General features: G+C 35.4%; 1 long non-coding RNA gene and 1 other non-coding gene across 2 annotated transcripts; both read right to left on the bottom strand.

Moving 5' to 3' along the window:
* Positions 1 to 401: 401 nt before the first annotated feature.
* Positions 402 to 1,357, bottom strand: LOC146904542 (uncharacterized). Its single transcript, XR_015019441.1, has 2 exons — positions 1,000 to 1,357; positions 402 to 646 (listed from the first exon to the last, which is right to left on the bottom strand). It is a non-coding gene; the product is annotated as an uncharacterized LOC146904542 (long non-coding RNA).
* A 5,134-nt stretch (positions 1,358 to 6,491) lies between these two features.
* Positions 6,492 to 6,598, bottom strand: LOC146904541 (small nucleolar RNA R71). Its single transcript, XR_015020847.1, has one exon. It is a non-coding gene; the product is annotated as a small nucleolar RNA R71 (small nucleolar RNA).
* Positions 6,599 to 16,312: the final 9,714 nt, after the last annotated feature.

The following is a 16,312-nucleotide window of genomic DNA, read 5'->3' as shown; positions in this document are numbered from 1 at the left end:
ATTCACCTTTTTTATAATTTGATACGAATATTAGTTTAAAGATATACTCACATGAGTTTCCCTTTTCCACGGACTTCTTGAGCAGCAATGGTATAAATTGATATAGTAGCGGTTCATTAATTAGATATAAATTGATATATAGTGGAGGATAACTCATGAATGTGAGAATTTTATTTTATTAAAATTAAGAGTAAATTATAGATCTATATATCTTTGTAAAGAAAACTATGTAAATCATGCTTATTACAAATTCCATTTTTTATAATTTGATACGAATATTAGTTTAAAGATATACTCACATGAGTTTCCCTTTTCCACGGACTTCTTGAGCAGCAATGGTATAAATTGATATAGTAGCGGTTCATTAATTAGATATAAATTGATATATAGTGGAGGATAACTCATGAATGTGAGAATTTTATTTTATTAAAATTAAGAGTAAATTATAGATCTATATATCTTTGTAAAGAAAACTATGTAAATCATGCTTATTACAAATTCCATTTTTTATAATTTGATACGAATATTAGTTTAAAGATATACTCACATGAGTTTCCCTTTTCCACGGACTTCTTGAGCAGCAATGGTATAACAAAGACCATTTATACCCTTGTCGTCATGCATACAAAAACAAAGATCACAATGCCTATATTTACATTAAGAAACAAAATAAAAAGAAAGCTATAAAAGTAAATTAACAAAAATTATATCAATACCAAGCCAGTGATAAAACAACATGAATATAATGTATGACCAATACATTAGAGAAACCTTGAGTCCCTATCCAAACATAGAAAGAAAACCACGACACAAAATCAAAATTTATAGCACCAAATAGTTGGTTGGAAACTCACCATGATCTACAATATTTTTTTCCTACAATTATTAGCATCATGCATAAAATCATATAGTCATGTACGAAATAATCATAAATTTGATTCTATAGCGGTATACAGTTATATGAAGAAAATGTATAAAAAAACAACCAAAAATACATACCTTCTAATTCTCGTGGTTGCAAGATTTTTGCATGGAGGGAGAGTCGTGTGAAACAATAATAGTACTGCAAATTTTCAAACACCTGAAACCAAACCTCTAACAATCAGTACCGAACATACCTTTTTTTATAATCCAATTCTTGCTTCTTCTTTTTTTTACAAAATTATCCAATTCTAGCTAAACTCAATATAAAGAGGATTGTATTTCTACTCAATTGTGTGGATGTGTGGAGGCTAGAATTCTTAAGAGTGTGACCATTAAGCCATAGTTAAAATGATCAATATATATCTCTTAAAATAATTGCATACGTTGGAATTCTTAGAGTGTACCCATTAGAACATCTATAAAGATTATTAATGTGTACCTCTTCAATTTTTTTTCTTTGATGTTGAAACAAATATATACTATTGGATTGGAGACCGAATAGTTATACATTCAATAAACAGTGGGGCAACTATGACATTATTTTATATATAATTAGATAGACATTAAGTTGATATAGTATAGTGGAGAATTGGAAGGTTTTAAGAGAGGTTAGACATTTAATTGATATAGTGGAAAGTTGCAAAGTTCAAAAGAGTGATTTAAGAGATGATAGGCAGCTTTTCTAGAGTGCCACATCATCACAAAGCTTGCATGAGAACAACTCAAGTTTCCTTTACAAAGATATATAGATAGATGGTATAACAAAGACCATTTATACCCTTGTCGTCATGCATACAAAAACAAAGATCACAATGCCTATATTTACATTAAGAAACAAAATAAAAAGAAAGCTATAAAAGTAAATTAACAAAAATTATATCAATACCAAGCCAGTGATAAAACAACATGGATATAATGTATGACCAATACATTAGAGAAACCTTGAGTCCCTATCCAAACATAGAAAGAAAACCACGACACAAAATCAAAATTTATAGCACCAAATAGTTGGTTGGAAACTCACCATGATCTACAATATTTTTTTTCCTACAATTATTAGCATCATGCATAAAATCATATAGTCATGTACGAAATAATCATAAATTTGATTCTATAGCGGTATACAGTTATATGAAGAAAATGTATAAAAAAAACAACCAAAAATACATACCTTCTAATTCTCGTGGTTGCAAGATTTTTGCATGGAGGGAGAGTCGTGTGAAACAATAATAGTACTGTAAATTTTCAAACACCTGAAACCAAACCTCTAACAATCAGTACCGAACATACCTTTTTTTATAATCCAATTCTTGCTTCTTCTTTTTTTTACAAAATTATCCAATTCTAGCTAAACTCAATATAAAGAGGATTGTATTTCTACTCAATTGTGTGGATGTGTGGAGGCTAGAATTCTTAAGAGTGTGACCATTAAGCCATAGTTAAAATGATCAATATATATCTCTTAAAATAATTGCATACGTTGGAATTCTTAGAGTGTACCCATTAGAACATCTATAAAGATTATTAATGTGTACCTCTTCAATTTTTTTTCTTTGATGTTGAAACAAATATATACTATTGGATTGGAGACCGAATAGTTATACATTCAATAAACAGTGGGGCAACTATGACATTATTTTATATATAATTAGATAGACATTAAGTTGATATAGTATAGTGGAGAATTGGAAGGTTTTAAGAGAGGTTAGACATCTAATTGATATAGTGGAAAGTTGCAAAGTTCAAAAGAGTGATTTAAGAGATGATAGGCAGCTTTTCTAGAGTGCCACATCATCACAAAGCTTGCATGAGAACAACTCAAGTTTCCTTTACAAAGATATATAGATAGATAGATAGATAGATAGTGAGTTTCCATAAACTTAAACAATTTTGGATCCAAAAAAAATAAACTTAAACAATTTAAAGAAAAGATAACTCACATGCATATATAATATTATGATTAAACACCTTTAATCAAGAAGGATGCATATAGCCGTTTTCAATTAAAGGAAGATTAAAACACATGATTAAACAGCTTTAATCATAGAAAGGAATACCGCTTTGACTTATGAATATGATTCAAAAGAAGCACACTATACGCTATGAACAATTCACACGCGGAAAAACAAAAGGCATCGATATGCACAAACACTTGAATTAATGATTCAATCACAACGGAAGCTCTGATACCATTGAAGGGATTTTAAGAGGGGTTTTTCAAAAATTTAATCCTCTTTGCGGAAGAAATCCCATTGAAACAGATCTTGATTAAATCATTAATCACAAATCAAACACATACTTAAACAATTTAAGGATTCATGTGTTTACCTCTTGAAGAGCAGAACCTTTGTAGTAGAATTGTTTCTGATCACGAGCAAAGGAAAGCAGCAATGCCTCTAGTTAGTCCACACGAACAGTGCTCCTCTAAAACTTGGTGCTAGCCAAGGAATCAGAAGTGCAGAGAAAAAGGGTTTTGCTCCAAAAACCTGTAACTCAAAACTTGAGCACTAGAGTTCTATTTATAGAACTTCTAGTGTGCTCTGCAAGTCAGAAGTCACTATTGGGCTTCAGTAAGCCCAACAACGAGTTTAGTAATTTTGCTAACTAATTAGCGCTATTTACTAAACGCACCCCTTATATAATTCATACTTATATATTTCTCTTTTGACTGTTCTTTGTGTGTGACCCTATAGGTTCTAGTCACGTTGACAATAATATTAAATCTAATATTTAATATTATAAACAATGAGCGGTATCTAGCAACACATCATTGCTACCCAAGTGACAAGAATGTCAAGTGATCTGACGAAACCTTTCCATGATAATACTTATGTGTACAATTACTTCTTTGTCTTGATATCTTTATTGATCCCAAGGCATAGATATTGTCACCCTCGTATAGATCAATGTTTATATTTCTTGATTCCAAAATATACTGAATAATGAATAAGTCCAATATCTTATATTGACTTACTTCGGCATGTCCATGTAGTTTTACAGTCATATTTCATCAAGAGGCCTAAAGATATATCTCCTGTTTATGAGGAGGGACAAATCCCATCTAGGACACTCATGTCCCTCAGCATGATTCATCAAGTACCCATCAACCAACGTTATGGTTATCCTTTTACAGACAACGTTAGAATGGCAACAAAGCACTTGAGTCCACATCTAGGGATCATAGTGGTTTCAGGTCTAAGAGCGATATACACTATTATCATTGTGAGAATATCTTATGACAATTTCATAACTTACTATGTACTATTCTCACGGCGGGTCAATCCAATATAAATATTACTCCTAATATTTATATCTATGTGAAGACTTGATAACTCTTTATCCATGATCTGTGAGATGTGATCATCAGTCTACCCACATAATAGTCTCTATGCTTTAATGATATCCCACTTCTCAATAAAGCTTGACTACGGATACTTTAAGAATAGTTTCCTTATGTTTAACAGGGTCTCACAATTAAGTTATACTTAATGTTCCATCAAACGGACTAACTATTCTAGGGACTTTATTATTTTGAAACAAAACAAAATCAATAAAGAAATTCCTTATAATATATATTTTTCACAATATTTATATCAATATCACGATACAAAGTCAAACCCTATCAATATAGATTGGCTATTAGGGCTTACTCCAACAAACCCATCATGTTCATAACTACCCATTTTAGCATACAAATTCAACAACAACAACAACACAATTATCATTCAATTCATGTGCATAATCATATCATCACAATTAAGCACGAATTTCTACAACTAAATTCAAATTAACCACTTAATGAAAGAATTAGGGTAGAATCTACAACTATTAATTGTGATTAAAGTCTAACCCCTACCTTAATTCTTCACAATTGATGAGTCAATAATTAGTTAGTTTTAATATAATATTTAAGTCCTTTTTATTTAGATTTAAGTTTATTTTATTTTAATATTATTTCCTTTTAGAGCTATTTTACTTCATTTGCATATTATTATACTTCAGGAATGAATATTTGATAGATTGAGTCTTGGAGCAAAAGAAAGGAGAATTGGAGTTGATTCATGCCAAAAATATGAAGATCTCATATAAAAATATCTTGTGCAAAGAATTTGAAGATCCTTCACCAAAATATAAAGATTTGATACAAAAATATGAAGTTAACCAATAGAAGCTTGACACGTCCCCAATTTGCCTTTTGCTGCTTTTGCTTAAAAGACAAGCTACCTATTAGTTTCTTGTGGAACATTCTAGTGATTAGTTGCTTAGATTTTAAGTCGAATGTAAAATATAAATAGAGTAGGTAGCCATCACAATTATTCATCTTTTGTTCTTGGAATAAAAGTTCGCCTTTATTTTATTGTTATTTACTTTTGTGTTCTTCTTCTTCATCTTCTTCTTCTTCTTCTTCTCTTCTATGTCTAGAATGAACGTTAGTGAGTAGATTCTTCTTGTCTTGGGATTGTTGGATAAGTCTAATGACATAATCCTAATCAAACCAAGCCTTAAACCTTAATTTTATGTAACCCTAATTTCTAATCTAAATTCACCGTTTTAACATGAATTAACCATTATCAAACTGTAGAAGCGAAAGTGGAGGGTTTGATAATTGTTAATTCATTATCCCAAATATCAATTCATAAAACGAAAGTGGAGTTTTGATATTTGAACAAGTGAATTTAGACAAGGATTGCGAAACATGAAAATAGTCTAGCAATCCTTGAGACACGTAAAGTTTCGAGCTTCAAGGATTCCAAAGGCAATCACCCATGAAAATAGGTGTGGTTGTTGGAGGAACACACTCACTGAGACCGAAAGGAGATGTGATAGGCCAAAGAGAAACTTGTCTTTAGAAATTAGATCTAACGTAAAGTTATAAGTTTAAGGGTTTGTTTGTGAAGGATTCGTCATTATGATGAACCAATAATCCCAAAAATACAACTTCCTACCTTTTAAATTTTCAATCTAATCATTGATTAAAAGTTAATTGAATTCATAACTCCCTCTCGGAACAATATCTTTTTATTACTACATCGGTAAACCGTGCACTTGCGGTTTATCCCATCAAGTTTTTGGCGCCGTTGCCGGGGAGTTATTGCAATTTGATTAATTTTTTTTAACGATTAAACTGAAAAAAAATTTCTTTATTTTTTTTTCTATTTCTTCTTTTGCCTTTAACTTCTTGGGAAGCATGAGATAATAACGATATGGCTGGGGAACGCACTCTCAAAGAGTATGCAATTCCATCTTCAGATGAGTCATACGATGTTATTGTGTACCCAACAGTTGAGGACAATTTTGAAATAGATCCTGAACTTATTCACTTAGTGCAGCAAAATCAATTTTTCGGATCACCCACTGAGGATCTGAATTTTCATATTTCAACCTTTTTAAGACTCAGTGGAACCTTGAATGCAAACCAAGAGGCTGTAAGGTTGCACCTCTTTCCTTTTTCCTTAGGGGGTAGAGCTAGTGCTTGGTTTCATTCATTGGAAATCGGCTCTATCACTTCATGGCACCAAATGAAGCAAGCTTTTCTTGCCCGATTCTTTCCCTATTATAAAACTGTTCAATTAAGGAATCAAATTACACAATTCACTCAAAAAGATGGAGAATCTCTTTACGATGCTTGGGAGTGTTTCAAAGAAATGCTTAGACTTTGTCCCCATCATGATTTAGAGAAGTGGCTTATTATTCACACTTTTTATAATGGTCTTTTGTATACCACAAAAATTCATGTTGATGCAGCTGCAGGTGGAGCTTTGATGAATAAAACATACACAAGAGCATATGCTTTGATCGAGGACATGACACAAAATCACTATCAGTGGACCTACGGAAGGGACATCACTAATGTTGCTCCTTCACCCTTTAAAAAAGAGGTAGATATGTATGAAATTTCTTCCCTTGATCATCTAGCTGCTAAGGTTAACGCACTCACACAAAAATTTGAAGGACTCTCTTGCCAAACTGAATTTTTGAAGGACTCTCTTGCCAAACTTACATCGAAAGAAGACTCCATAGTTACTCACAGTAAGATGCTTGAGACTCAGACTTCTCAAGTGCCCCAACAGGTGGCTACTTCCTCTCAACCCTCCGAAGTCCTTTAAGGCCAAACTGAAACCAACCCCAAAGACCATATAAGTGCTATTACTCTTAGGGATGGTAAACAATTAGAGGACCCCATTGTGAAAGTTAAGAACAATGCAGGAGAGATAGGGAGTGATGAGCCTCAAAGTGAGAAAGCCATAGGAGAGAATGAAAAGTCATTTGTTTCACCATCTCATGAGCCTAAAATTCCATTAACACAAGGTTTTGTTAAATCCAAGTTAGATGACCAGTTTAGGAATTTTATTGAAATACTTCCAAACAAATTGCCACATAAACTTAAGAATCTAGAAAGTTTTTCCATACCTTGTGTCATAGGATCTGAAACCTTTGAAAAAGCCATGTGTGATTTGGGAGAGAATGTTAGTTTGATGCCATTGTCCCTTTCTGAAAGATTGGGTATAGGATAGTTAAACCACTTTCTAATCGTCAAGCTAATGACTCTAAACGAGCGCTTTGTGGGAGGCAACCCATGAATTTAATAGCTTTATTTTTGTTTGTTTTGTGTTATATTAATTTGTTGTGTAGGTACTTGTCCAAGATGATGCGAAGAAAAAAAAATTTGAAAAAAAAAAATTTGTGCCAAAAGTCCAGAGGCTAGGCACTACCCGTGCCTATGGTGGCATGGCCGTGCCTAAGAAAAAAAAATTCTCAAAAAAAATATTTCAAAAAAAAAAATTAGGGAAGAAGATTGTTGGCTCAGATGATGATGCAGGGAGGAAGAAATCAACACTCCGCAACCATGGCATCCATTTTAAAGATGACAAGCAAAGGAGTAGGTATAAATCTCTTATCTCTAAACTTATTTCTGCTTGTAGATACCCTGATGCTAATGCTATGGATAAACTAGGAAAGAGATAGGAATGATGAGGACTGATGAGTTGTTCATATTGAGGGCTATGTTTTATAACCACCTTGTTAACATTTGCTATATTTGCTTGATTATCTTGTTTCACTTGCTAAAAAGAAATCGGATGATAAAGATCACATAAGTGGTAGGTTGAATCATCACCTTCATTGCTAGGAAGTTTGGAGTGGGTGAGGAGAGTGGAGTAAATAAAATTGAAGTAAATATTTATCTAAGCTTAGATACACTCGCCTCTATGTTCTTTCTAAAACTTCATGGTTATACCCACAATTTTCAATTTGAGTGGAAGGTCAATAATGCTAATTGTTTGATTATTCTACCTAATCCGGACATAACTAATCTGGAAGTGGTGAAGAATTTGTTTTATGTTGGCACTAACCCACAAGTACATAATGATGGTGATGATAAAGAGGAGGTACGTGCACAACACCATAAACAAGAAGCCGGTGGAAGATATAATGATGAACGGTGGGCATGGATGCAAACCAAGGTTCAAAGAATAAGCACCGAGAAACAAAGACAGGGTTTTGAAAGGAACAATAGAATAAATGAAGAAAACAATCAAATGCTCTGAAACATGATGCAACACCTTCACCTCCAAAGTCCACCTTATGGACCTCAATGAAAATTTGTGAGTTTTCCCCTTCCTCACTTCCCTTAACTCTTCTTTCTTTCTTCTTCTTTCTTTATTTCTTTCCTCCTCCTCCTCCTCCTCCTCCTCCTTCTTCTTCTTCTTCTTCAGGACAATGCTTCTCCTAAGTGTGTGTTGGGGGGGGGGGGGGGGGGCTAATAAAGTGTCTAGAGTCGTAGTGTTCCAAACTCCCTTGAACTTTATTCTTTTGTCTTGTTTTTTATTGCGAGAGGCATGATTAAGTAGCTTGTTTTTTTTGAATCAGTTGCAATCTTTGAGTAAGTGTATGAGTATGTATTTTAAGGAGCACGTTCTAACTTTAATGGTAACTTAGACCCTTAAAAGTCTTCAGAGTAAAAGTAGTATAAGTTTGTGTGAGAAATAATGTGCTATATTGTTATAATGTGTTAAACTAAAATGGGGCGGGAGAATGGCACCAACATGTGGAGGAAAGAATACCCTCTCTTTGACTTCCTAAATGTGGTGGTGACTCCCTAAATCGAACTTAAGTTCTAAATCCCTCAAAAGAGGAAATAAATTCATCAAAGCTATGAGAAAAGGACACCCTCTCCATAAAGACTTCCTACGCGGAGATGATAAAAAAATTGCAGCACTACTTAGGTCGATCATGGAATCTAGGAGGAAAGGACACCCTCTCCATAAAGACTTCCTATGAGAAAATGATAGCCCCTAAGAAATCTGCAGCCCCTATGTGCTTAAATTGTTAAATTCTAAACTAAATTCCCATCTCTCTTATATGAATTAAAGAAAGGACTTTTCTCGGTTACTTTAGTATTAAGGATAGAAACTGTTCCTCATAATATCTGTCTTATACAGGAGTAAGAAAAAGGTTGGACTGCACATACACACTCACTTGAGACTTGTTGTTGGGTTGAATAGGTTCACAAGGAATACTTGAAGTTGTGATTAGTGTACATTGAAATAAAACCTTAAGAGAGACATGAGTTTTCAATTGTATTGCCATATGTTAATCTTTTTGTTACTGCTATGTCATTGCCTTTTGCTTGAGGACAAGCAAAGATTCAAGTGTGAGGGAGTTTGATGAGTCAATAATTAGTTAGTTTTAACAAAATATTTCAGTCCTTTTTATTTAGATTTAAGTTTATTTTATTTTAATATTATTTCCTTTTAGACCTATTTTACTTCATTTGCATATTATTATATTTCAGGAATGAATATTTGATTGATTGAGTCTTGGAGCAAAAGAAAGGAGAATTGGAGTTGATTCATGCCAAAAATATGAAGATCTCATATAAAAATATCTTGTGCAAAGAATTTGAAGATCCTTCACCAAAATATGAAGATTTGATACAAAAATATGAAGTCAACCAATAGAAGCTTGACACGTCCCCAATTTGCCTTTTGCTGCTTTTGCTTAAAAGACATGCTACCTATTAGTTTCTTGTGGAACATTCTAGTGATTAGTTGCTTAGATTTTAAGTCGAATATAAATTATAAATAGAGTAGCTAGCCATCACAATTATTCATCTTTTGTTCTTGGAATAAAAGTTCACCTTTATTTTATTGTTATTTACTTTTGTGTTCTTCTTCTTCTTCTTCTTCTTCTTCTTCTTCTTCTTCTTCTTCTTCTTCTTCTTCTTCTTCTTCTCTTCTATGCCTACAATGAACGTTAGTGAGTAAATTCTTCTTGTCTTGCGGTTTATCCCATCAACAATCAACACTAAGGCTTCACTTTAGCTCCAATTCTAGCTCCAATCCTTGAAGCTTGACCTCCCTCTAGCCTTCTCTGGATCGTTCTCTTCAAACCCTTATCTTCTCTCTATCTCTATCTCTTATCAATTGAAAATGTTGGCAAAAACCCTATTTTCTCTACAAACAAGAGTTTATATAGATTCTATCTAATTGGGTTCAACTCACAACACCTTAATGGGCCCAACCCATTGCTATTCTAACCAAAAATGTTACTACTCACTTAACGGTAAATTGTAATACTAACGGTCACCTACCGGTTAGAAAACAATTCACTACAACTCCCTAGCACTTAGTAAAATAACCACTCTCACCAAGCACTAAAAATAATCCTCATCAAAATTACTAAATTACCCCTACTCATAAAATGACCAAAATACCCCTGAGTCCAAAATGACTAAAATACCCTTCTAACACCGAATTCTACAATTCCCAACCAAAAATACACACAGAGGCAAATAATCACATAAGAGCACATACAAATGCACATAAAAGCAATTAAATAAATAATAAAATAAATCTAGCGAAAAATCGGGTTGTTACAACTCTCCCCACTAAAAAGAGTTTTCGCCCTCGAAAATTACCTGAAAGAAACAACTCCGGATACAAAACCTTCATCCTACTCTTCGATTCCCAAGTGGCACTCTCACCAGTCGGTCCAACCCAAATCACTTTAACCAAAACGATCTCCTTGCCACGCAAACGCTTCACTTCCCGATCCTCAATCCTAACTGGCCAAGTCTCAACAGTCAAATCATCTCTTACTTCCAAATCATCCACTTGAATCACATGAGACGCATCATACACATACTTCCGCAACTTGGACACATGAAACACATCATGAAGATTCAACAAAGATGGCGGTAAAGAAATCCGATACGCTACAACCCCAATCTTCTCAATAATCTCAAATGGTCCAACAAAACGAGGAGTCAACTTCCGACACTTCAAAGCACGACCAACACCAGTTAGAGGATTTACTCTCAAAAACACATGGTCACCAACCTGAAACTCAATGTCCTTCCTCCTCTTTTCATGATAACTCTTCTGCCTACTTTGAGATGCTCTCATCTTCTCTTGAATCATCTTAACCTTTTCCGTAGTCTCTTGTACAACTTCCGGCCCTAACAAAGCACTTTCACCTGACTCATACCAACACAAAGGAGTTCTACACCTTCTACCATACAAAGCCTCAAACGGTGCCATTCCGATACTAGAATGAAAACTGTTGTTGTAAGTAAACTCAATCAACGGTAAACATTCGACCCAACTGACACCTTGCTCCAAAACACAAGCCCTCAACAAATCTTCCAAACTCTGAATAGTCCTCTCCGTCTGACCATCAGTCTGGGGATGATAAGCAGAACTCAACCTCAACTTAGTTCCCAAAGCAACTTGCAAACTCTCCCAAAACTTAGAGGTAAACCTCGGACCCCAATCCGACACAATACTAGAAGGAATACCATGCAATCTAACAATCTGCTCAATGTAGATCTCAGCCAACTTCGCCACCGACATACCGGTCTTGATAGGAACAAAATGTGCCGACTTCGTCAACCGATCAACAATCACCCAAATCGAATAAAAACCCTTCACAGTCTTCGGCAACGCTCCAACAAAATCCATAGAGATACTATCCCACTTCCACTCTGGCACAAACAACGGTTGCATCAAACCCGACGGTTTCTGATGTTCAATCTCATACTTTTGGCAAACCAAACAAGCATACACAAATTCTGCGATCTCTTTCTTCATTCCAGGCGACCAAAACAACCTCTTCAAATCCTGATACATCTTAGTCGCTCCTGGATGAATACTCAAACTACTTCTATGACCTTCTTCCAAAATCCGTCTCTTAAGCTCAAGAACATATGGTACACAAACACGATCACGAAACATCAAAACACCGTTCTCATCCAATCTGAAGTCTCCACCCTTGCCTTGATTAACCAACACCACTCGATCTACAAGTTCCAAATCTTCCTTCTGTCCATTCTTGATCTCTTCCAAAATATTACTCGTCAGCCTCAACATTCCCAATCTCACACCCTCCGGTGTCAACTCACTAACCAAACTCAAATCTCGAAACTGCTCAATCGACTCCAACTCTTTAACCATTAACGCAGACATATGCAACGACTTCCTACTCAAAGCATCAGCAACAACATTCGCCTTCCCAGGATGATAACTCAACTGAAAATCGAAATCCTTAAGATACTCCAACCATCTCCTCTGCCTCATATTCAACTCCTTCTGCTGAAACAAGTACTTCAAACTCTTATGATCATTGAACACCTCAAACTTAGAATCATACAGATAATGCCTCCAAATCTTCAACACATACACAACGGCCGCTAATTCCAAATAGTGAGCCGGATAATTCTTCTTATGCACTTTCAGCTGCCTCGAATCATAAGCCATAACCTGACGATTCTGCATAAGCACACCACCAAGACCCATCTTAAAAGCATGACAATACACAACAAATGATTCCTTCGGATTCGGCAAGATCAACACTGGTGCTGAAGTCAACCTCTTCTTCAACTCTTGGAAACTCTTCTCACACTTAGCATCACAAACATAAGCTTGTCCTTTCCGAGTCAACTGCGTCAATGGCAACGCCAACTTCGAGAATCCCTCAATGAACCTCTGATAATAACCTGCCAAACCAAGAAAGCTTCTAACTTCAAAAACAGACCTAGGTGATTCCCACTGCAACACTGCATCAACCTTCGACGGACCCACGACAATACCACCTTTAGAAATCACATGACCAAGGAAACTCAATTCCCGCAACCAAAACTCACACTTCGACAACTTAGCAAACAACTTCTTCTCCTTCAAGACTCCCAACACAATCCTCAAATGCTCGGCATGCTCTTCTTCAGACTCCGAATACACCAAAATATCATCGATAAACACCACCACAAAACGGTCCAGAAAAGGATGAAATATCCTATTCATATATTCCATGAAGACACCTGGCACATTAGATACTCCAAATGGCATCACAGAATACTCATAGTGTCCATACCTTGTTCGGAGCGCGGTTTTGGATATATCTTCCGCCATCACTCTATTCTGATGATATCCTGATCTCAAATCTATCTTGCTGAACACCTCCTCACCAACCAACTGATCCATCAAATCATCAATCCTCGGAATCGGATACCGATTCTTGATTGTCACCTTGTTCAACTGCTGATAATCCACACACAACCTCATGCTTCCATCCTTCTTCTTAACCAACAACACAGGAGCATCCCACGGAGAAACACACAGCCTGATAAATTGCTTCTCGAGCCACTCTTCCAACTACTGCTTCAATTCACCTAACTCTGATGCAGACATCCAATACGGCGCAATCGAAATAGGACTCGTTCCTAGTACCAAATCAATTGCGAACTCAACTTCCCTCTCTAGCGGCAACTCGGTAATGTCGTCCGAGAAAACTTCTGAAAACTCTTGCACTACCGGCAAATCACCAACTCCTTTCTCACTACTCTCCTTCAAGGAAGCAAACATCATTCAATGAAAATAAACAGGAACCTTACCACAAACCACAACAAACTAAGCCTCCGCATCCAAAGATACCTTCCCTTGCCAGACCCAACAAACCTGAAGCGACTTGCTAGTCCCCCACTAAGCTCAAACCCTCCTAAAAGTAAGAAACAACACAAAAAGTACCGACAGTACTTCTGTACATGTCGCATACAACAGGAAATTCAACGAATACTAGTCCGGACAAGACTGACCACGACTCTGATACCAACTTGTAACGCCCTATTTCTATTAAAGCGATAAAACACGCGAATATGGCTAATATTCAAGAAATAGACGCTACGTCTATACAAAATCCAATTCAACATGCATATATAATAATATCTCAACAGTCACAGCGGATAAAATTCATATACAAAATCTCCGACATAAATATGCCATGGTCAACAATACATCCTCATACAAAAATAATCCTCCAAGTCCGACAATGGACAAATCTCAACAACATAACAGAATTCAACAGAAACAAAAAGGATACTACACCCTAATCAGAGCCTAAAATCTAGACTCGACAACCGACAACGAGACAACTCTCGCTATCCAAGCATCAACTCACCAAAAGCAACTAATCTTGCACGACGTCTACCCATCCATACAGACAGGTAGGCGGCAAACACCACTGGGGTAAGCATTACATTAATCATAATCAACATAAAACAAACATAGCATTCAAGGATTCATACATATCACATATACATAACCATCCCTCCTAGAATACTAGCATCACATGATTATTATCATCCATTACTTGCACCTCAAGCTATCACATTATTATCATATCATAACAGACATATCCAATCTCTAATCAAGTCATCGACATAAGCTCATCATTCATCAACATCAATCAATGAAAGGATAACTCACCTTATTCTTCATTTAGCATACTTAACTCAACAAGTTCAATTCATCATTTCAAGTTATAAGCATGCAATCATCATTATCAAATAAATCACCACATCATATGTATATACATATACAATTCTCATCTCATCATTATTATCAAAATAGTTATCATCAAATTGATTCACCAGTGTATAAGCACAAACAAGTAAAACATGAAATTATAGCATAGTCCAATTATTCACAACCATCAACAAAATTCACCAATGTACATATACACCAATCTACACAATCAGGACATTCACCAAATTTCACCAATGCACAAAATTCAACAAGTCACATATTTGATTATGACACAATTCATCAACCAATCAATTCCAAATGTCACAAGTATGTATTCATCAAACACACTTATCACCAACAAACATCATTCACATACCACAACAAGATAACATTTCAATATGCAATGCGCTTAGACTCGACACATATATGCATGTAGTACCGTAGCAACAGTCATTAGATGCCAACCGCACATCTATGTAAGAGTACACCTCCTCTTACAACAACTGTGTAAAAGTACACCTCCTTTTACATTTCAACATATGACTCAATATGATATGATGCATGGACATACAACAACGACCCGATAATGCATAACTTCACCACAACAACGACAATGTAAAAGTACACCTTCCATTACATTGACTATCTCAACAACCTTGCATTATCAAGTATACATGTCCACACATTCAACAATCATAATTCACATAAGAGTCATCATCACACACATCATCATCAACTACACAATATCTCACAACAATTCCACATACTTCTCATAAACCAAGCAAAGTGGAATACATTCATGATAAACATCATATTCAACCTTCAACAACCATTCATATATCCTCAATTAATCATATAAAGTCATTCACAAAAGATTTACAAGGTAATTGGTTCAAAGGAACCGTTTTCAACAAAGTTCGTCTATCTTATCTCATTTTCAAAATAATTGAAATTATTGAACCAAACCAAGTAAACAAGATTCAATGCCTCAACTAAGTATACCTCTAGGTTACATGTGAGTGCAGTAGAGGATACTTTGGCGTTTCACCTGCCAAATATGACGAAGTCATGAAAAACTCAAAGTTCGTCTCACTTTATCATTTTTACAAAAGAAATCCCATTTTCAAAGCAAAACATGTTAAGACTTGATGAAACTAATCACAACCAATTTTAGAAATCATATAAACATCATACAACCTTAATCCTACTTCAATTTTCGAAAAATCGGCGTTCTCGGACCATTTTTCAAAAGTTTAAGTTCAATTCACAAACCAAGTCCAATTCAATTCAAATGAAGTTCCAGTAGGATTAAATGTATAAACAGAGGTTAAACAAGTCAAAAGAAACATTTTAGAAAGCTCGGATTGGTCCCCAAGTGCACAAAACAAAAAATCAAACATGGCAGAACATGGCATGGTTCGCTTAAGCGAAGTCTGGCTAGCTTAAGCGACCAGCTTACAGAAGCTACTGGGCCTCGTTCGCTTGGAGCTCGCTTAAGCGAACTGCGTCCAGAAACTTCAGATGACCTTCGCTTAGAGCTCGCTTAAGCGAACTGTGTCCAGGAAGCTCTGGGCACGCTCGCTTAGAGC

This window comes from Medicago sativa, chromosome 7 (genome assembly GCF_051527215.1).
Source record: "Medicago sativa cultivar Bolivia chromosome 7, Bolivia_mono, whole genome shotgun sequence".
NCBI classification, from domain to species: Eukaryota; Viridiplantae; Streptophyta; class Magnoliopsida; order Fabales; family Fabaceae; genus Medicago; species Medicago sativa.
Note: the sequence above shows the minus strand (reverse complement) of the source record. Positions and strands in the feature narration are given on the sequence as shown.